At 43.7% G+C, this 23,005-nt stretch overlaps 1 long non-coding RNA gene across 7 annotated transcripts in view; it reads left to right on the top strand.

The window, feature by feature from the left end:
- LOC113602829 (uncharacterized) overlaps positions 1 to 23,005 on the top strand; it is a 102,262-nt gene that overhangs the window by 16,760 nt on the left and 62,497 nt on the right. The window lies entirely within an intron of this gene.

The raw sequence follows: 23,005 nt of genomic DNA, 5'->3' as shown, positions 1-23,005 counted from the left end.
CTCAAGAAGTTAAGACTCTCTGTTTTCAAAACCAAATGTTAGTGGTTCATTGTCCCTATGCAGGTTCCCCATGCCTGGGGTGCCTGGGGTGGGGTATGCTCCTCCCCCTTCTCTTGGCACATGACATCCCTCCCTCCAGCAGACAGTCCCATGGGTCCCTTTAGTTCCCAACTGTATCTCCATTCTTTGTGGCCTCTTCTCTACATTTTGCTCTGGAGAGTCTGTTCTGCCAGTGTCTGGGTTGTTTTCTGGGTCAGCACCTATTTCTGATGTAGGTGTTATGTAGGTGTAACCATGGGACAAGGTGAGCTTAGGGTCCTCCTACACTGTCATCATCCCTGAGAAGTTTGTGGGGTTTATTATTATTATTAACAAGGTTTTCATATGCTAATAACTGTTCGTACTTTTTTTTTCTTTTTTGCATTGTCTATTCTCTCGTGCTCATTTTTCTTTTGGGATATTCATATTTTCCTTCCTGATTGTAGGAACTCATTACACACAAAGATGACATTTTCTAGACTGTATTTCAGGGAATTTATTGCACTTTGAGATGTTAATAGGTGTGTTGAGGGGAGGAAAAGACTTCCACGGTCAGATTTAACACATCATTTCCTAAGCTTAATTGACCATCAAACATTTTCTTCTCCTCCTCCTCCTCCTCCTTCTTCTTCTCTCCCTGCCCACCACCCCCCCCCCCCGCCCTGACAGAATACCCTCTGGCATCATTCAGGACACGAGTGTTCTGGGCAATAACATTTGAGAAAATGTTCTATGTAAGATATTAATGTTTTATGTGTTAGGTATGTGGCATGATTTTTCCGTATTACCGTTTGTCTTTTACTCTGCATGATTTTTTCCATACACTGTTTAATTCATGTATTGAAATCTCTCCGTATTTTCCTTTGCCGTTAAGTAATTTAGAATATGGACCCTGAAGTCACAATTATTTGCTTTGAATCCTGGCACCATTACTTGTGGGGATCTTGGGAGAATTACTTAACCTCTCTATGGCTCAACTGTATCATTGAGAAAACGGGAAAAGTACATATAAGTACCTATAAGCTTTTGTGAGGATTAAATCACTTAATACAGATAAAGCTTTAGAATTGTTTTTGACACAGAGTGTCATATAATGATGATGGGTTATTTTTTGGATGATGGAGAAAGTCTTTCCCCATTATACATGTTGTGAAAAAAAAAAAAACTATTCAGGGGCGCCTGGGTGGCTCAGTTGGTTGAGCGTCCAACTTTGGCTCAGATCACCATCTCGCGGTCCGTGAGTTTGAGCCCCGCGTCGGGCTCTGTGCTGACAGCTCAGAGCCTGGAGCCTGTTTCAGATTCTGTGTCTCCCTCTCTCTCTGACCCTCCCCCGTTCATGCTCTGTCTCTCTCTGTCTCAAAAATAAATAAACGTTAAAAAAAAACACAAAAACTATTCATAGTATTGTTTTGGAAGTTAGTATTTTTATGGAAATTAATATGGGTATTAGCTATAAAGCAAAGAGTTTACTTTTCCCCCCAGTGGTTGAGTAAGTTTTTCCAACACCATACATTGATAACGTTTCCCTTTATCATTTCCTGTTACTTTCTTTTTCTAGATTTTTCTCTCCTGATCAGTCTGTTCTGATGCCAAGACCCCTGCTTTCCTATTTCCTTTCAGAAAAGTCACAGCTACGTTGGCCGGAATCGAGAGCACATGTTGGATTCCCCCTTAGAGTTGCCCCAGGAGACACTTGGGCAGGGTGTGAGGGACCTTGAAAGTAGGATTTGGTTTTCTACGATGCAGATGGGAAAGATAGGCCCCAAGGGCCTTTGATTTTAACTGTTACTGTGCCTGCCAATACTCATGTTCTGCTGAGGCCCAGTTGGGATTACAGCCTGTTGGATTCCCTCAGGAATGTTTGAACCCTGTGTGCATTCTATCACAGAAAAATTAGTGTCTTCAAATTCCATCTGGTCTTTCTCCTTCCTGTGGCCTCAGCCACGTAACCTCTAAATTACTAGGAAAGATGTGAGAGGAAGGAGACACTAACCTGATCCATCCCAGGTGGTGGGAGGAGAACCAAGTGGGCCCAGTTGGAAGGAAGATCTGATACTGGGAGGCTTCATAGAGGTGGGACCAGAACAGCTTTTGAGGACATTTCAGTCACAGCTAAGGGAAAACCAGAGCACTCAGAATTATCCACAAGGCCCAACGCAGCCGCCTTCTTCTCTACACCCCATTATCTCTTGTTCACCCTGTTCCCAACAGCCTCTTTACTGTTCCTCAAACATATTCGTACCTCAGGGCATTTGCGCGTGTGCGGATCCCCCTGGAAGTTTCTTCCCCCAATACCCACACTCCTTGTTTCCAAGTCAGTGTGAGTGCTGTGCTCAAACGTCAGCTTGGTGAGGCCGTCCCTCACCATCCCATTTAAACCCGTGCCGGCCCTTCCCGCTCGCTGATTTACTTGTCTCAATAACCCTGGTCACTGCTCAACACGCTATTTTACTTCTTGTTTATTGTCTGTCTGTCCACCCAAGAACGTGAACTTCCTAAGAGGGTTCGCTGTGTGTTGCGTCTCTTGAAAGTTACAACAGGCACGCGCCTATGGTGACTTCTTTCATTAGATACCTGAACTTCATACCTGAGGCTTCCACAAAAGCCAAGCAAGACGAAATGTAAGCTGAAACCACCGTGCGATATCACCACACACCCACCACACTGGCTAAAACGAAAATACAGAAAACGCCAACCGTGGCAAGGGTGGGGAGGGGAGAATTCTGACACATGTTGAAAAACCGGTAGCACAGAGCTGAAAGGTCGACGAGTGCCCCTGCGAAAGACAGGCGACACGATGTTCACAGCAGTACTGTTTGCAGTGGCCGAAATCTGGAGCAAAACAGGAAAATCGATTTTTGAAAATGTGCTATGTTCCCGGAGTAGAATACCGCACCGGACATGAAATGCATGATCTATGACCCCGTGCAATCATGTGGATGAAGTGCGCAGACGGAACGCCGAACGAAAAAGACACAAAACAGCGTCTCGTGTGTGTTTCCATCTGTGTAAGATTACAAACAAGTAAAACTAATCCGTTCTGCTAGGAAGTCTGGAGAGACTAGGAAGGCATGTGAGCGGCACTCTGGGCTTCTGATGGCACTGTGCTTTTTGATCTGAGCGCTGGTTGCACAGGGATATCCATCTTTTGAAGATTCGTCGAGCTGTATACTTATATGTCGACTCTTGTGCACGTAAAATTTGCTGAAAAGCCTCAGAGGTGCGGGCCGCTCATTTGTTAAAGCGACTTGGCACTTCCTACAAACTGAACCTATTCGGGGAAGCCCTGCTCCAGCCCTGTGGAGGTGGAATAGGGTGGGGTGGAGGGCACCTTCCGACTGTGGCAGAAACACACCGCTGAGATGCTGCCAGAATGCAAAATGGCGGGAGCCTGATGGGGGGGGGGGGGGAAGGGGGGAAGGGGGGAAGAAAGCCGGTGGAGAGCCTTGAGTGCCTGCTGTCTTAGGTCACTTATGGCCCCAGGGCAAACGCTGCCTCCCATCAGGGGCAGAATTGTGAAGACTCTCCAGCCAGCCTTTGGGAGAGCAGCCACAGGCTGTGCAGGGCGCTCTTCTAACCAGATATTGAAGGAGAATACCCTCTGCTTAGAAGCTGAATGTGGAAACTTTGTTTTAGAAGGTGGCAGAAAAACAGCAGAGAGAAAAAACAGCTAGAGGGCAGGTCCTGAGTAATTTCTGAAGAGAACCCTGCAGCAGAAACTGTGGCTGACAGGCCAGAGATAGCCCCATGTTTCTTCCCATTAGCAAACATAAACAGGAAAAGGAGGGTCAGAACATACAGGAACTACAAGGCCCCACTAGGGTGTTGATGGCTCACCCCACTGCCGACCTACACGCTTTGGAGCACGCAGCGCAGCGTCCCCCGGCAAAGCTTCGAGGATCCCACTGCTAACACTGGAGAGCGTAGTCCTGGGAGCAAGGCAGGACCTGAAGGAAGAAAAAGACGATCCCGTGACATTCAATCGCTGTGGAAAGGAAGGGGACAAAGACCTGTAGCTGAAAGAGAACCTTTCTTCAGTATTGCAGGGTTATAGGCCCCTTGGAGAAGGTTGGGAAACAATGAATTAGCCAAGGATGTGCATCGTTTCCAGCCTTCCAGGAGCAGGCTCTTGCTGGAGACAACCTCCAGCCCTCAGTCCCCCGGATCTGGAAAGGCCCAGCAGAAAAGGCTGCCAAGAGAGGAGAGATTTGGATCTCAGCATTGCTAGTTAGGGAGTCTTTAATGACACTCCAGAGCCAGCACCTGCACCAACATCCTGGCCTTGGATTCTGCGGCCGCAGGGCAGAAGCCTCCCAGCACTCATATACGTGAGAGACAGGGAAGGAGTGGGAGTGGGTGGTGGTCAGAGAAGAACACGGCAAATGCAGGATGTTTGCAAGAGGTAGATGGGTGCACAGGGCCGGCTCTAGCATGCTTACTGTACGTGTCCAGACCCATAGGCAGCATATTTGGGCAGTTAGCATGGCTATCCTTAAGCACACCCCATGTGCAGAAAGCTACACAAATATTCAAGCGCTGGCTTGTCCCATTTCCTCTCGCAAGAGTGTCCCAAACCGATCCCTCAGAGGATGGAAAGTTTCGGTTGTTTTACCTGAGGAAATGCAGATGAGGCTAATAAGGAGGTTCCAAGCCGAGGTCAAGTCAGTTGACCTTCTGCGAGCGCAGGGTTCACTGTTCCTAAGCTGAGAGCAATCTAGAGTCGACAGACAAAACTCCTGACCATTTAGGGAATTGCACTTTCTGAGGAGAATAAGAGATAGCAGCTACTAGCTCTGAGCCTCACCGCATGTGCGTTGGGAAGAATAAAAATTCAGATAAAAGTTACATTTGGGTAGACTATTGCTTTCTAAAGAGACACCAAAAGAGACCCGAACCCGAAACCTAGGTCGAGAATGCCCGACACTGCTTACCGGAGACAGTTTTTAAAGCCAATTTTCAGGAGCAAACAGAATCAGACCCAGATGCTACCAAGAACAAGGAAAAGACAATTTTGCTGCCTGGTTTTAAGTGATATTCACATAACTGAGGCACGTAACTGCTGCCTCAGTTTTAAGTGATATTCACAAGATATCCTGGGGCTCCTGATACTTGCAAGGGGTTGATAGAAAGGATGATGCTGATATGAAATATACGGAAGTACTGATTTCTTTAGATAATAACATATTTTACAAGGCCTCAGGAGCACAGGAATTCTGATCCCCCAGATTCAGAGCTGCCTGGAAGAATCAGGGTTGACTTGTCCATTTTCAAATACAGGCTCCACCGGATGCATAGCATCATAACAAGGTACGGGCATATCCTGAGTGGATCTTTCCTAACACTCATTGGCCATTTCCCACAAATCTTGGAGAATCAAAGAACTCAGAGGCTTAGTGGATGTTATAGGAGATTTGAGGGTAGCCATGCCATTGGGACAAACCCTTTCTCTGACCTGACCCAGGAATATCAGGCCCAAGCTAAAAAGAAAAGGGGCCAGAAGAGGCATCCGTGGACAAAGAGACGCCAGAGCGGAAGTCTTTGAACTCTGGTAAGGGAAGACCTACAGGCAGATGCTCAAAGCCTTAGTGGCCCTTTTTCAACCAGGTTCTTGACTAGTATCTGCTGATAGCACCTGGTTTTAAATCCCTTAGTTTAAACACACTGACACCTACATGGGGAGCTTCAGAGTTGGACTGTCTCAGGAAGATGCTGAAACATGGCTCAATTTTGCTGCAGAAGCTTGAACTCCATGGGATCCAATATCCCGTTTGCAAATCAGAGATTCTGGCCCTAAGTTAGGCAGTGAGATACAAGTTTTAGGAAGTGTGCATGTGAGGTACAAGGATAATCAACAAAAACCCTCTCACCTCTGGGCCCACCATGCCAAGCAGGATATGACAACGGTAGCGGGTGGTAGTGTTGGGTGACTATTTTCAGGACTGCTGTCCTCTTGTAGCTTCATCCACAAAATGCTACACATCCTTGAAGGAGTCAGAGCCCTGTGAGATCCCCAGGGTCCAGGGAGATACAGTTTTCTTTATGCCACAGAACTTGGGGGCTTTCCAGGATGGAGCCAGTGAGGCTTCTTACTTCTGGGGCTCTGGTAAATCTAATAACGGCTCCAGCAGGGAGGGGCCAAAGGGAAACTCAGAATAGCTAACGGTCAAGGAAAGAGACCCAGTCCTGTTGGGCTGACCAGAGTTTTCTATAGGTGAATTTGAATGTGACGTTGAGATGAGCACAGATTCCAACTACGTGGTGGTATGTTATTAAAATGGGTACTGGAATGTCCTCTATGAAGACACTTTCCCAAGAGTCCTATAGTATGGTTCTGAAAGACTTACAGAGCTTTGAGTGGAATATATGAATGTTGGAAAGCTTTACACCTGTGGAAATCTTTAGTGGGCAGAACTCTGGTGCAGTGTCCTCCTTATACATCCCACCCTAACAGTTTTGATGGTACTGAAAATAATAACTTTTAAAATTATATTCAGTTCTCTAAACTAAAATCTGAGTTTTGTTACTATGACTATTATCCCAGAACTCTTCCTTGTTTTCTCCTAGGCGTCACTGAGAGGTCTCCAATTTCTTTTCTTTTTTTTTCCGGATAAAGTTCTAGCCATTTATTTCTTGATATCTATCTAGCTCGGACTCCCACCCCGCCAGTACTTTCATTCCCGTCAAATTTCACTTTATAGATCCCTGTATCTGATCAGTGAGTTTCTTGCTTAACATCTTTCAAGACCTCCTGGAAGTATCTTGCCGGAAACCCACTGTCCCATCGTTTAAAAAGATAGGGGCGCCTGCCTGGGTGGCTCAGTCGGTTAAGCGTCCAACTTTGGCTCCTGTCATGATCTCATGGCTCATGGGTTCGAGCCACAAGTGGGGCCCGGTGCTGACAGCTCAGCGCCTGGAGCCTGCTTCAGAGTCTGTGTCTCCTTCTCGCTCTCTGCCCCTCCCCCACTTGTGTTCGCTCTCTCTCAAAAATAAATAAACTTTAAAAAATTCAGCTAACTCTTCATTTTCCATATTTTTTTGATTCCGAGGGTAATAATACCAACCAAAGTGCATGTAACCTGTGTTTCCTAAGGCCTCTTCAGCCTGGGATTTTTAAAGGATCATATTAAACCCTTAATTATTCCTCTGCTTCTTCTCCTTTCCAAGCCAGTGTGCCTGCAGAGAGATCACAGAGGGAAATGACTGTCAGTCAAGGAGCCACTCCCTAGCTGGCTTGAGGCACTCCTAATCTACTTCAACCAGTTAATCTCAACCCTAGTTTTTGAATACAATTACCTGGGAACTTAAAGAAAAATACCCTAATGTCAGGTCCTATCCTACACCTTAGCATAAAGCTCTAGCAGCAGAATGATTTTTTTTAGGGGCACCTGGGTGACTCAGTCGGTTGGGCGACCGACTTCGGCTCAGGTACTTCGGCTCAGGTCATGATCTCGCACTCCGTGAGTTCAAGCCCCGCATCGGGCTCTGTGCTGACAGCTCAGAGCCTGGAGCCTGTTTCAGATTCTGTGTCTCCCTCTCTCTCTGACCCTCCCCTGTTCATGCTCTCTCTCTGTCTCAAAAATAAATAAACGTAAAAAAAAATTTTTTAAAAAATGATTTTTTAAAATACATTATTTAAAAAATATATATATTTATCTTTAAGAAAGAGAGACAGCATACACAGGGGAGGGCCAGAAAGAGAAGAAGACACAGGATCCCAAGCAGGGTCTAAGCCCTCTGTGCAGAGCCCGATATGGGGCTCGAATTCACAAACAGATCATGACCTGAGCCAAAATCAAGAGGCCACTTAACCGACTGAGCCACCCAGGTGTCCCCCTGCAAATGATTCTAATGTGCACCCGCAGTTGTGAGGAACCACTAAGCCATGGTAGCCGTGAGTCCTTGCTGAGAGCATCTATGTGTATCCAGATGTCAGTGCATGCAATCATGGCACGGAGAAGTAGCACAAGGAATCTCCAAGTCATCCAAATTCCCCCACTCACTGCTTTCTGCCTTTTTTTTTTTTTTTTTTTTTTTTTTTTTTGCCTTTCCTACTCTTCAAGGTAGCGCTCCTGTCATTCAAGTGACTTCTGAAAACACAAGGGTGCTCTCTGTTCTTTCATGAACTCCTCTGCAAATTTCTTAGCAATTAGCACTTCAATCACTATCATCCATTCAGAAAACGTAAATCACCTTTTTGCTTTGAGTTAATCATTTTCCATTTTCCCAAGGTGATTCAGAAATTCAGAGCTCCCTGAAAGTGAGTGAGCAGGTGTGGGGGGCTGTGGACACACTTCACTGTTCCATTAATGGCAGAATACACCTTGAGAGGTAACTGGCAATGCCAACAACAACGAAAATGAGTATTTGTCCAGCTATGATAAAATAGAGAGCCTATGTCTGAAAACAAATTTTGATTTCTCTAGATTTCGGGCAGCGTTAAAATACACAATCAGTTCTAACCTTGTTTGCGTTAATCTCGACAGAAATTGCCCATTTGTTTTCAAAGCATCGGGTTGGAACATTTTGCTGCCACGTGGAAACCATGTCAACGATCATACTCAGGACATGAAATCCACTTGCACAGGGAGTCTGTGCAATTTTAATAATGTCTGCTAACCCGTTGATAAGCATACAGGAAGGAACATAGAAGAACTAGAATAGAGAACCATTAAGCCAGCAAATGTGTACTTTCTAAGAGTCCTCACTTTCTGTGATTAATTAGTACCCTCACCAGCCCTCTTACCAGAGGTTAAGTCATTTATTTACTCATTCATTCATTCAACCAACATTTTCTTAGAGATCTGTTTGGGTGCCACGTTCTGTGCTTTGAGTTAGGGCTGGACCAATGAACAAAATATAGTCTCAGCCTCCAAAATCTATGGTCTATAATCATATAAGCAGAAAATGACCTTTGCAAATTCTTTTTTTCTCCCTGGTATGCTCTTCTCCCATATCTTTGTCTGGCTAATTCTATTCAACTCTTTAGAGCTTGACTAGGATGTTACTTCATCTGGAAAGCTTCCCTTAACACTTCAAGTGAGGGGGCACCTCAGTGGCTCAGTCTGTTAAGCGTCCAACTCTTGATATCGTCTCAGGTCATAATCTCATGGTTCATGGAATTGAGCCCTCTATAAGGCTCTGTGCTGACAGTGTGGAGCCTGCTTGAGATTTTCTTTCTCCCTCTCTCTCTCCCTCCCCAACTTGCACACACACACACACTCTCTCTCTCAAAATAAATAAATAAACTTAAAAAAAAAACACTTCAAGTTAGGGTTAGGTGCCTTTTCTATATATTTCCATAGCAATCATAGCTTAGGACTTTGTACTTTCTAGTATAGTTACTTGTTTACGTATCTTGTTTACATATTTCCTTACTAAATAATGAGGAACTTAAGGACAAGTGTCGTGTCCGTCTTTGATGTCTAGCACATAACAGTAACTCAATAGATAATTAAATGAGTGATGGATATGTTCACAGGGTATTATGAGAATGCAGAGAAGATACACCAAAAGAGACCTCCCGTAAAAAGTGGCTGCTAAGTGAAGTCGTAAATGCAACATCAGAGTTACCCAGACTTGGGAATGCTTGGGAGGTAGAAGCAGGAGGGCAACACGGTCTATGTTAGAAAACCCCAGCAAAATGGTGTTGATAGAGGGCAAAATGTGAGGTAGGGTAGAGTAGAGGACAAGTTGGGGCAGCTAGAATAAGGTCATGGAGCATGGAGGGTTGTGACCAAACCAGACTCAAACTCTATTTTCCCTTTTGTTGCCATCGAAATAAATGAACACACAGCTTCAAATAGTCTCAGAAGCTGATCTCCAGGGGTTACCCATTTGTTCCCAGCATAGACGGGAGTCCCTGAGACACAAAACACACTAAAAACTCTTCTCTAAGAACCATTCTATACCCTGCCCCATGAGATTCAGTACATGGGTGGAGGAGAGCTCCACGGGGGAGTTGCCATGTCACCTGCTTGACACGCGTGGAAGGTTTCTGTCCTTAACTACAAATTATGGGTAAAACACCTTATCAAATGTGATGGGCTCATCTTTGCTCGGTGTCTTCCTCAAACCCAGCTCTTTTTGTTCAACCTGGGCAGGCCTGGAAAGAGTATATTGCCTAAATTCTCCTTACTCCATTGTGTTTTTAATATAAATCTTAGTAATTTAATGATTTACAATCAGTGCAACCCATTGAAGGCAGTCCCAGGCCTTTAGAAAACCTGCTTCTGTGTTAAGATCAACTGGTAGGATTCAGTCATTAATTAACTCAACAAGCATTTGATGACTACTTTCTTTTTTTTTTTTTTTAATTTTTTTTTTAACGTTTATTTATTTTTGAGACAGAGAGAGACAGAGCATGAACAGGGGAGGGGCAGAGAGAGAGGGAGACACAGAATCCGAAACAGGCTCCAGGCTCCGAGCTGTCAGCACAGAGCCCGACGCAGGGCTCGAACTCATGGACTGTGAGATCATGACCTGAGCCGAAGTTGGATGCTTAACCGACCGAGTCACTCAGGCGCCCCTAATGACTACTTTCTAGGGGCACCTGGGTAGCTTAGTCGGTTAAGTGTCCGACTCTTGGTGTCAACTCATGTCATGATCTCATAGTTTGTGAGTTCGAGCTGCGCATCGGCTCTGTCCTGACAGTGCAGAGCCTGCTTGGGATTCTCTCTCCCTCCCTCTTTCTCTGCCCCTCCCCCAATCTCTCTCTCTCAAAAAGAAATAAGCTGTAAAAAAATTTAATGAGCACTCTCTCTGTGTCAGACACTATGCTGGATTCCGGAGACCTGATAGTGAATGAGGCATGGTCTCTGCCCTCAGACTGCACAGTGGAAGAAGCTCGAGGACATGGAAACTGCTTATGCACAGACAGTGTTGAGGCCACAGTTGACCTGCCCGAGCTAGTGCTTCTTGTAATGTGGTCATCTGGGAACTGCTTAGAAATTCACAGCCTGTGGTGTCCATTCCAATTGAATGGGGACCCCCAATTGTGGGGTGACAATTGGATGGAAGTCGATGGCGGGTCCTGAAAGAATTCACCCAAATCAGAACAAAGGAGATAGAAGTTTCTTGAGTCCACCACAAGCAGAGCAGCGGGCAGGACAGTGAGGGAGAGGCTATCTGCAATGTGCTAGTGGGTGGGGGCTGTATCTAAAGGAGGAAAGTGAGGGGATATGGCAACGTATGGGATTTCCCCTTTTTTGATAACTGTGTCTGGTTGTCAGTAGCCCCTTGGTCAGTTAGGGTCTATGGGTATTTTGAGGTGGGTCACCTGATGGGCCTGTCTGTGTTCAGCCAGGGGTTCTCTATGGGCCCCTGCCTACATTCCATCCCTCAAGTCTGTTTGCCTAAAAGCAGCCTATACACGACCTTGAGCCCTTCTTCCAGATCTACTGAATCAGAACTTGGGACGTTGGGCCCAGCAATCTGGGTGTTAGCAGGAGACGACAGAGCTCATTTCTGTTTGGGATTCTCTGGCCTAAGCTCGGCACTGAATCATTAACCATTCCCAGACTTCCTGTCCACAATTCCCCTTCTCAGGGAACTCCTGACAGAAATGGAAAACACCAACCCAGAGTGACACTACCCAAAATAAAGTAGAATGCTGTTTTATCATGTAATGGCAACCCCAGACCCTTCCCGCTAGAATCACAGAGATGGACAGCTTCATGAAGATTGTTGTGGTATGGACTAGACGAGTCAGAACCATTTCAGTGTCATCATAGACGGAATCAACGGGGGTAATGTCATTCTCGTCTCCATTCTGCTCCCTGCCACTTAGCGGTGGAGACGATTTTTTTTTTTTTAATTTAAATTTCATTAAAAAGATATTTTTAAAGACCAACCATATCAGCTCGGCTGCACAAACCAACCAACCAACCAACCAACCAACCAGGAGCTTCAGAGTTATTTCAGCGCATGGGAATAGAAACAGGATAAACTGAAACCGTAAAACAAGCAACTTAAATGCTTCGGAAAATAAAGGAAGGGGGAGTGAGATCACAATCTGAGCATGTGTGTTTTGCAATCCTGTGGTTGTTCTAAACAAATTCAGGCAGATTGCTTTCTTTCTGGAGTTCCAGCAAAATGGATCTTGCCACCAGTGGACGGTTCAGAGATCCTGGCTGAGGCTTTTTGGCTTATTGCCATGTGTCATTAGTGACCTAGTTTCAATGCAGTGAGACCAGCCATGTCTGCAGGCCCCTGAATCAGCAGTTTCTCCTCCACTCACTAGCTCCAAGCTGGCAAAGCTGATACTACTTTTCACAGAATGTGCCCTCCCCTTGCCCCTGCACTCCCCCTACGAGCAGGGAAAGCACCATTTTTTCATAAAGATGTCGGCTTTGACCGGAGGCTGCCCCGAGAGCCCAGCTGTCATGACTCCTTCAAGTAAGCTGCTAAACTCGGAATTATCTTGGCCTAATAATTAATCAGGACTAAAAATAGCCCCAAACTGCCCGAGCTTTACTTAAATCCCACCCAGGTGGGAGAGGTGGTTTTAAAAAAGGGCTCATTGCAAAACCATACTTTGTGAGGCTTTGCACAAAAATATGAAAATAATTAACCAACATGTCAGTGTGGGAGACAATTCACATTTAATCTGACCCTTTAAAAAAAAATAATAATGCAACCTTTTCCATTGCACACTGACTTGAGATTATCAGCTCATGGTGGATATTAAAAGCAGTTAGGAATTGTACTCAGAATATTCTAAGAATACCCTCAAACACAAATTCAGGGAAAGAAAATAACTATTGGTTTAGAGCTACAAAATATAGCCTGTTGTCAGGCAGATTAGAGGATGAGTAGAGTTCCACCAGAGGGCGTCTTTGCCACCCTTCCGTCAAACCCAGTGCTCGGCATTTCCCAGATGGTTGGCAGGTCTTTGCCCTCTACAGTGTGTGCTCATAAAAGCAAAGGCTCTGTGTCCTGAAGAATGCTGCTTCAGTGACAGCTTTCTGGCTGCGACCGGCAGGCAAATGCTATCTCTGTGACATCACAGAAGCAGTTTCAAATGAGGGGAAAGCAAGCAAAACTTTAAAAGGGAAAAAAACGAATACATCTAGGTTGACTTCTCTCCATCGTGATCTATGTGTGTTCACTTTCTTGACACTCTAATGGTAAGAGCATGATAAAACGGAAGTACATTTATCACAGTTATCTGTGTCCAGCCCAAAGTCAGGAACCGCCATGGCACCAATCAAGCAGTGACAATTGGCAGGGCCAGGTGTATTTCAACACACCCTTCACCCTCATCATCATTTCCCTCCTCCCCCTACACACACCTCTGCCTCACACTAAGCTGTGCCCCTAGGGCCGTTTCTTCCTGATCTAAATCCCATGGCCTCTATCCTACTCCCTCATCCCCAGTTCTAAACTCACCTCCTCAAGGACAGTCAGGGAGGACTAACTGATGAATGAAATAATAGATGTGCCCCATCTAGCCACAAGTGAAGGCCATCTAGCTTTGGTCTCTCCTGACCAAGGGAGTGACATAACATACTAGGCAGGCAGCAGAGCTTTGCGAAAAGACCTTTACTCCCACCCCCACCTACACCCCCCACTCCCCCACATATCTGAATTCAGAAACCAAGATTCTACCGTGTACCAGCAGCAGAAATTAGAGGGGTCACTCATCCCCTCTGAGTTCAGCCTTCTTATTTGAAAAAAAATGATAATAAAAATATCTGTTCTACTGTATAGGTTATTCTGGGGCTAACATAAGATACTGTACGTGAAATTTTTTGTGAGTTATAAGGAGGTATGTAAACATACTGAGTACCTAACCCTGGAGCTGTTCAAACATTAATTGATTTGCAGGAGTAAATATGAGAGGAGGGAAAAGTTAAATTACGTTGTATTATTATTTTCACATTTCAGCAAAGAAAGGATCACTGAGTTTCTTCTTGAGAATCTATACTATGAATCTCTCTTGTCATAGATGAATCAGTGTTATATAGACTGAATGTTTGAGTCCCCCTAGAATTCCCATGTTGAAACCATAACTCACAATGTGGTGATATTAGGAGGTGAGGGTCTTTGGGAAGTAATCAGATGAGGTCATAAGAACAGAAACCTCATGAATGGGATTAATGCCCTTAAAAGAGTCATGAGAGTTATTGCCCTCTGCTTTCCACCATGTGAGCATACAATGAGAAGTTGGTAGCCTGCAACCCCCCACCCCCAAAAAATGGTTGTCACCAGAACTCAACCATGCTGTTACTCTGATCTTGAACTATGAGAAATAAATTTGTTTATAAGCCACCAGAGAGTGGTATTTGTTATAGGCAGCCAAAATGAGCTAAAACATCCAAGTTGCCTTGACTCAGGGAAATGTTCCTAAAGATAAGTATCTAGACACGCTTTGCAAAGATTTTTCTGTGAGAAATGTCTATTATAGACTTTTGTAAAATTGGAAACTCTATCTCACAATGGAGTGGTTTCATTAAATCTCTCTACATAATGAATTATTATGCATCCATTAAAATGACATAGAGCAACATGTAATAATATTAAAAAGAGTCCATAATAAGGAATTAACAGAGAAAAAATAATCAAACAACATGTATATAGTAGACATTTAAAATGTGTGCACCTACTCAGGTAGAATGCATACTGAATAGTCCAGAAGAATACATGTCAACAAGCATGTTTGTTATAATCTAAGAAGGTTGGAATTAAGAATTTTCTTTAATTTTTATACTTTTGGCCTTTATTTTTTACTGTTCTATAAAGAACATATATTATTGGGGTATTACAGGAAAAAACCCTATTAATAGTTATATTAATATAACTATATTAATTATATTATTAATTATAATTATATAAATATTATAATTGTAGTATTGATTGTGTTAATTATATTAATATAACTATTATATAATATATAACTATATTAATAATAATATATTATATTACTAATATTAATATATTAATATTAATATATTATTATAGTAATAATATTAATATTATTATATAATATAATATAATAATATTAATATTAATATATTATTATTATAGTAATAATATTAATATTATTATATTATATAATATAATAACCCCTACTAAGAGTTATATATAAAATAAATAATTCTGGCCTCTGGAGATCAATGGGAGACTTTTGAGGCCAGGGGTTCTTTGAGGACACCCTGCACTTCGATGGAAGAAGAGGCACCCCGGCCAGAGCTCTACCCCACTGGAGCCCTTATCTAGGATGACTCGGGCCCTCATCTGAGATTTCTGTTCAATCAGCACTATTGTGCTCACTTATCAGAGGAAGCCTAAATTAGAGATACAGAGAGAGTTGCCCCTAGAGTGTGGGTGGAGGAAGAAATAACATCAAAACCTAATAAAAATATTTAGTCTCAAGCTGATGAGTGACCAATGGGTGACTGAGCAACGTAATTGATTCTGTAAAAGGAAGACGGTCTCTAGAATACAGCAAAGGTGTAAACTCCTCATTCATTGCCTTTGACATGGGCTGGGTAAGAATCCTAAAGAATAAGAGAAGAACTGTGACAGTTGTCACAGAAATACTATTCATCTTGAAAAAACTCTCGCTCTCTCCTCAGAAGTATCTAATAGACTTTATTAATGCATTTTCCCTACTTAGTATCGTCAGTCAATGTGTAATAAGAGTCCTGAAGGTCACAGCTTATATTATTAAAATTCTAGTAAGTATACCAGGTCCTGGGCTTGGAAATGCATGCAAATCTCCTCATTTTAATAGTTGATTTATTATTGTTAGTTCTACCCTATATCATCTGGTTAGAGCTCAGATCTAATGAAGCCTCAGGAGCTTATTTTATTCCCATACAGGCTTGTTAGCTTCAGAGAGAGAATTTTCCCCATAGCCATAAAACCTAAGCCCTTAACCTAGATATGTCAGAAGGAACATGAGGCATCATAACTCCTGGGAAAACAACCCTAAATCCTTGTCCCACTGAGACAGTATCCCTGTGTTCCCATAAACAGGAAGTCATTGGTCATTTGTTGTGGGGTGGCCAGAGGAGGCTAGGAGGGAAGCTTGGTTTGGCAAAAATGAGGCAGACAGAACAGGAAAGGTGAAAAGATGATGTCTTCAAACTACCTAGAGAGTCAACCAAATGTGCAGTAATGATTTGTGGCCTGTGGGTCTGCAGAATCAGGAAAAAAGAAGGAAAGGCAATGGAAGCACCTAGAAGAGGAGACTGGCAGAAGCACAGAGAGGCTTTTCTGCCCCTCTTCAAAATAGTAGCATCCCTCCTTTCCCTCCTCTGTGTTCCCCACACATCCTGTTTTACTTCTATTAAAGCACTTGTCACCCCATGTAACTCTTGCCTATTGGCCTGTGCCTCTTAGTAAATTTCAAGCTTCCTCTGAGTAAGAGCCATATTTATTCATCTGTAATGGTGGGTAGGTTGGTATTGTCTGAGCCTTGCACACTGCAGGTTCATAGTAAATGCTTGATAAATATGAATCAGTGAATGATGTATGCAGTAGTCCTAAAGTAGGAATGAACAACACATCCTAACAAAGACGTACACAGCACAGAACTTGGAGATCAAAGTCAGCCCCTTGGGTGGACTTCAGGGACAGGTTTTAACAAGGAGGCAGAGAGAACTCTGTCATTACCTATTGATGAGATGAATGAGCCTCTGGAATTGAATTGGCCTAGAAATCTCATGCACTTGCAACACCCACTTTGTGTGATATGAGTTGTAGAATATTTTCTTTGGTTCCTTATGCCTTTTTTTTTAAATGTTTATATATTTATTTTGAGGGAGAGAGAGAGAGAGCAGAGGAGGGGCAGAGGGAGAAGGAGACAGAGAATCCCAAGCAAGCTCCATGCTATGCTGTCAGCACAGAGCCCAACACAGGGCTTGATTCCACGAACCATGAGATCATGATCTGAGATGAAATCAAGAGTTGGATGCTCAACTGACTGAGCCACCCGGGTGTCCTGGTTCCTTATATCTTTTAATTTAACTCTGTGGGAAAAAGTGGTTGCTATGTATTTTAAATATTCCCAGGACTGATGGGCACATAAACAGAAAAAGGATGGAGAGAGAGAGGCCACGTCAACCAGGCAATTTCTTTTAGGCATCTTGGGGCACTTGTATAAGAATGCTCTCATGGGGCATTACATTGCAAGTAAGATAGTTCTTAACGTCTAGCAAATAATTTTCCTATCTGAAGGCTGCTTCTCTTTCTCCTACATCACTGACTTATAAAGGGAGTTTTTTCACTCCCAATTCTTCTTGATAAAGCCCATCAATACAAACCAGGAGGCTGGTGTCTGTTCACAGGTATCCTTTCTTAAATGGGCATTCTTAAATCCCATTAAAAGTTCCCAGACTGAGGTCTATGTCTGAAGATTAAAGGTCACAATGTCTAGTAGAGGAGGAGGTGGGGGAAGAGTTAGGAAAAATTGTATACCAATTTTGGCTTCAGTAAGCATTGTAGACAGAGATCTCTGCAAAGGTTTAGGGAGCTTAGCTAGAAATAGGGGTAATTGAGGAAAGGCAGTAACTTGAAGCCCATTAGACCATCTGTGTTACTCCCTTTGTTAGAAAAAGCCTGGCAAAAGGGGAGAAAATCAGCAGCGAAGCAGATAGCCCATTTTCTTAAACCTACAGGTTTAAGTGACATGGTTTAGGGAGCAGAAAACATCTGGGAGTCTGTACGCCCAGCTGTTTTCAATGTCAGTGAAACAGCACTAATTTCTCAGCACGTGAGCTGGGCCTTTTCTGCCCTCACACTTGAGTTCCCCTAACAGAGACTGCTCTGTCCCAGATCCCCCTGTCCTCAGGTCTCAGCTCAAATGCACTTCTGCAGAGAGGCCTTCCTAGGTATGCCCCTCCTTGGTCATTCTCTAGCGTGTCACTCTTTCTCCTTCATTCACTGTGTGAAGCTGTTTTGTACACAGGCTTGTTTGTTTTATTGACTGTGTCCTCCCACTTCATAAAAGAAGGGACCCTGTCTCTTTTATTCACTACTTTATTACAAGCACTTAGAACAGCATCTGGCACATAGTAGGCCCTCAATTTACAAGTAAACGAGTGAGTGAATGAAGGGATGACTGAATGAATGGAATAGCCTGAATATGAGGTTCAAAATAGCAATGAGAAAGTACTTTCCATTACCAGTAGGGTAGGTCTCTTCCCTTGAAGAGGAAATAGGCATTTCCTAACAGTAAGGAACCAAGTGGATATTTACATCAAAGGGAAAGCCCTTTATTTCCACATTGAAACACTAATATTTCCTCCCCAGAGGAAATATTTCTACACCAGAAGGCAGCTGTGAAGCTGGGATGGGAAGGGAGCGGGCTGGGGGCCAGGCAGTACGGAGTTACAAACTCGCCGAGTTATCACTGTGATGTAGAACAGAGTGTTTACATACAGCCCCAAGACACAGAGGCTGGCTTTGTCTTACCATTTGGGCGCAGTGAGAAAATATAACTAATCAAAACTCTCTGGGAGTTTGTGTCGTTCCTTTGAACAACTGCTGTCCACGGGAAGGTGCTCAGGAAAGGGACACGAGCAAGCCTAGACAGCCCTCGTTCGGTTGTTTCCCATCTATCCGTGCAGCTCAGAAGACGAAGGAGAAATGGGTCTTTCCACGGTGGCCCTCACTCACGGTGCACACCCTCGGGCCAGTTCTTCCTGGAGCAGTGGTGGCCTGCCCCCTCTGTCCAGAGGTGTCCCTGCTCTAGCCTCCTTCTCTCTGAGTACCTTTATTTGGTAGAATAAGGGAAGATATTCACCATGACTACTTAACAGTATGGAGTTAATGCCTTATTTGTCAATCACTTCACTTATAGAAGATGCAGTGTTCTAACGAGAGGGGTGGGGGAAAGGCATGCTGGGAACAGTAACCCTCCCATGAGGTTGTTCGGTGCCTGATGCAGTTGATAGCTCCCTCATACAGATCGTCTTGTTTTCATTGGAATCCTCATCACTGCCCTTCATGTAAAAAGGAGCAGGTATTTTTCCACCATCATTTTATAGAGGAAAAAAATCTGAGGTCAAAAGAGGTGAACGAGTTGCTCTAGGTCCCGGAGGTGGGAGGACCCAGGTGTCCTCATCTCCAGATGCAGCATCAAAAGGCAAATTTCTAGGGAACAAACAAAGACTGACAGTCTCTTTTGTCACAACCAAATTATCTCTACGTAAAGTGTATTTCTGTTTAAGTTTGTTTATTTTGAGGAGGAGCGTGAGTGAGCCAGGGAAGGGCAGAGAGAGAGCGAGAGAGAATCCCAAGCAGGCTCCTTGCTGTCAGCACCCAGGCCAATGCGGGGCTCAAAATCGTGAACCATGAGACCATGACCTGAGCTGAAATCAAGAGACAGTCACTTAACTGCCTGAGCTGCCCAGGTGCCCCATTATCTCTACATAAAGTTGTATGCAGATACAAGAAGAACCTGTCTTATAATTTTGTTGTGTCTGATCAGGATCCATGGCTAGACAGGCTTAGTGTGGTGCCTGGCACATGAAGCAATTATTGAATGGTGAAAAGAAAGAAGGAGGGAAAGGGAAGAAGAAAGTTCTTCTGTTGTAGGGAATGACATTGGCCACACAGTACACCCAAACCCTCCTTATGAGAATGATGTTATGGCAGAAACCCACTGCAGTTGACTCACACTCAGTAAATAGGAACTGACTAAGCAGAATTCTGGAACTGACAGAGACCTTAGAGGTCATACTAAGCCATGCAGTTTTGTTTGCTAAGTTACTTACGCCCCTCTGCGGGCACTTGTTTGCCCCTGACTATCAGCTGATCTCAACTCACATTCCACACACCAATATTTAAAGCAAATACTTCCTGGACTAAAAATAAAGTACACATAAAGTCTGTTTAAATGAATCATTCTTCTTTTGGAAGCTAAAAAGGAGAGGGAGAAGAGCAGCTGATATGCTCTGGGACTACTGGCAATGTGAACAGTCTCTCTTTGATCCTCTGAGAATTTCCAAGTTGCAAACACCATGTGGAGATGACTCCTTCCCTCGGGATACGGGCTGCGTCTGACCTTCCCCTATGAGTGTTAGTTTTGACTCTCTCTCCCTCTCTCTCTCACCCTCTCTCTCCTCCCCTTCCCTCCCCCATCACTCCTTCTCCTTCCCCTTCCTCTCTCCCTTGCCTGCCTGTAAATGACTTACTCAGTAAATTGTGGCTGAGGAGATGAGAGAGGCTGCAATGTGTCCTAGCCTGGAGCCAAACAAGGAACCTTATTTAAAATAAGGTTAGGGGTGCCTGAGTGGCTCAGTGGGTTAAACATCCAACTTCAGCTCAGGTCATGATCTCACAATTCATGGGTTCAAGCCCCGCGTCAGGTTCTGTGCTGACAGCTCAGAGCCAGGAGCCTGCCTTGGATTCTGTGTCTCCCTCTCTCTCTGCCCCTCCCCTGCTTGAGCTCTCTCTAAAAAAAATAAACAAACATTTAAAAATAAATAAAATAAAATAAAATAAAATAGTTAGAAGTTGGCCATTAAGCCTGTGGAATGGCCTTCCTTTTCCTCTCACCTCCCATCACATGTTCGTTCATTCATTTGTCCTACAAACAGTCACTCATTGTCCACATATAGGTACATATACGAATAAGAAATCATCTCTACTGCCAAGGAGCTCTAGTCAAGTAAGGAGGAGCAGGTATGGGGGGAAGGTGCAGGAACGAGGCTGAAGAGTGGTAGAGAGAACACACAAAGGGCCTCGTGTGCTATTCTAAGGAATTTGCACTTGATCCCACAGGTCACTATTTCCTGAACATGGTGTGGAAAATTGTGTTGATCAATATTCTAAAAAAGAGGGGTGCCTGGGTCGCTCAGTCGGTTAAGCGGCTGACTCTTGGTTTCAGTTCAGGTTGCGATCTCATGGTCCATGGGTTCGAGCCCCACATCCGGCTCTGGGCTGACAGTGCAGAACCTGCTCGGGATTCTCTCTATCCCTCTCTCCCTGCCCTTCCCCCTCTCACCCTCTCTGTCTCTCTCTCAAAATAAACTTAAAAAAATATTCTAAAAGAGAACGTATCACCTATTCTTATGTATCCACAACTTATTTTTATTACAACATCATCCAGATGTATACAAACACAAACCAGGTATAATTTCCCAATGTTTATAACCATGATACAATAATAAAACCAAAACAAATTTATAAAATAAAACCCAATCTAATTCAAATTAACAAAACCCACTCGAGGCAACGGATGTTATTATTTAACTGGAAGCAAATGACTACTGGCATGTGAACACGGCACTCACTACAAGCATGTGTGTTATTTTTAATTCAGCATGCCTACATGACCATGCACTAACTCTTCCAACCCTTCTTTCTAGTCAAACTAGCATGAAACTGTCATCAAAAGAGACTGTGGTGATGTCACGTGGCCACCACATCCCTTGCCTGTGCGTCAACTGCACTTCCTTTCTCGGTAGCCTGGGACAATAAAAATAGGGCAACTTGGCTCCTTGATTACAAGTGGTCATTAAATGTCCTAGAAGATGCCTCTATTTACATTTTAAACTGTCCTTAAAATTAAAAAAAAAAAAAATATGCTTAAAAATGTCTGAGAGAACCCATCAGCCCCAAGAGCACTTTACTAAAGACCATAGCCTGAAGTTTGAGGAAATATTACATAAGTGCTTGGGGCCCATCACTGACAGACTTTGAACAAGAAAGTGATGTGATCAGATTTCCATCTTAGGGCAATTATGCCAGGGGCAGCAATGATGGCACATTAGAGGAGAGAGATACCAGGAGAGAGGAGGTCACTTGAGAGACAACTATGATCATGTAGGCAAATGATGATGAGTGACCTTGCAAGCATAAGATGAGTGATGAGGTATAAGAGAATAGACTGGAAATGTCTGCAAAAGGCAGAATTCATAGAACTCAAAGACTCATTACTTGTGACGGGTAAAAAAAAAAAAAGGCATTTCTAGCTTAGGCAACACTGTTAAACCTGGGGGAGGATGTAAAGGTGAGTTTAGTTTCAGACAGGGCTCCTTTGGAGAGGCTGTGAACTATTGGCTTGGACACAGGCAAATACAGCAGGCTCGAACTGAAGAGAAAAAGCTTCTGGGTGAAGCTGGCATGCCAGGATGGCCAAGTGGTCACCAGCCTACCAACTGTAACTTCTACATCCAAGATTATCTCAGTGCCCACTCCCCCAATTCCCAAACACAATGTTTGTCCTGCCTCCTAGTTGCCACCCAAAGTTCCAACCCCATGTGATCATGGCTGCAATAATCTAATACTCTGATACTAAAGTACAAAATCTGAAAAGACTGACACTTAGTCTGACACTTAATCTGACATTTAGTGTGTGATTGAGGGTCTGAATCCTGAAGTGCTACGGTGGACAGAACATGAAATTTGCAATCATTTAGACCATCGTTCCAATTCCTACTCCACCACGTAACTAGTTGTGAAAGCTCAGCAAGTCACTTACTTCTTGCCTTCCTTTTTGCAAATTGGGGTTATAAAATTTTATATCAAAAGCTCATTAGGAGCATTAAGTAAAATAGTGCTTATGGTATCTCACACAGTGCCTTCAACATCTTGGTCAATGAATCTTTCCCATTCTCCTTATATAATAACTAAGATCGTGGACAAAACCAGACTCTGTGGGTCCAAACCATGCTCTACAACATTCTACTGACATCACCTTGGGTAAGTAAACTAACTTCTCTGTAACACAGAGGGATAATTATATTCTCTAGTGCAGAGAGTTATTAGAGTAACTCATTAACTCAACATTCACAAAACTCTGGGCACCATGTGTCTTGCACATAGTATGCACTAAGCCTAAGCTATTATCAACATAATCACTCCTTCCTCTCTTCTAATCATTAAGTTTGAGATTCTTTCTTGGTCATCATTTTGATGGAACAGGATGAACATTCAACATGGCGCTGGGTACCTAAGCCACTCGGTGTGAGGCCCCACACAGAGAGGAAGAAGAGGAAGGTTGATAGCCCTAAAG

The sequence above is a fragment of the Acinonyx jubatus genome, chromosome B4 (assembly GCF_027475565.1).
Source record: "Acinonyx jubatus isolate Ajub_Pintada_27869175 chromosome B4, VMU_Ajub_asm_v1.0, whole genome shotgun sequence".
Taxonomy (NCBI): domain Eukaryota; kingdom Metazoa; phylum Chordata; class Mammalia; order Carnivora; family Felidae; genus Acinonyx; species Acinonyx jubatus.
This window is presented reverse-complemented; position numbering and strand designations above follow the sequence as displayed.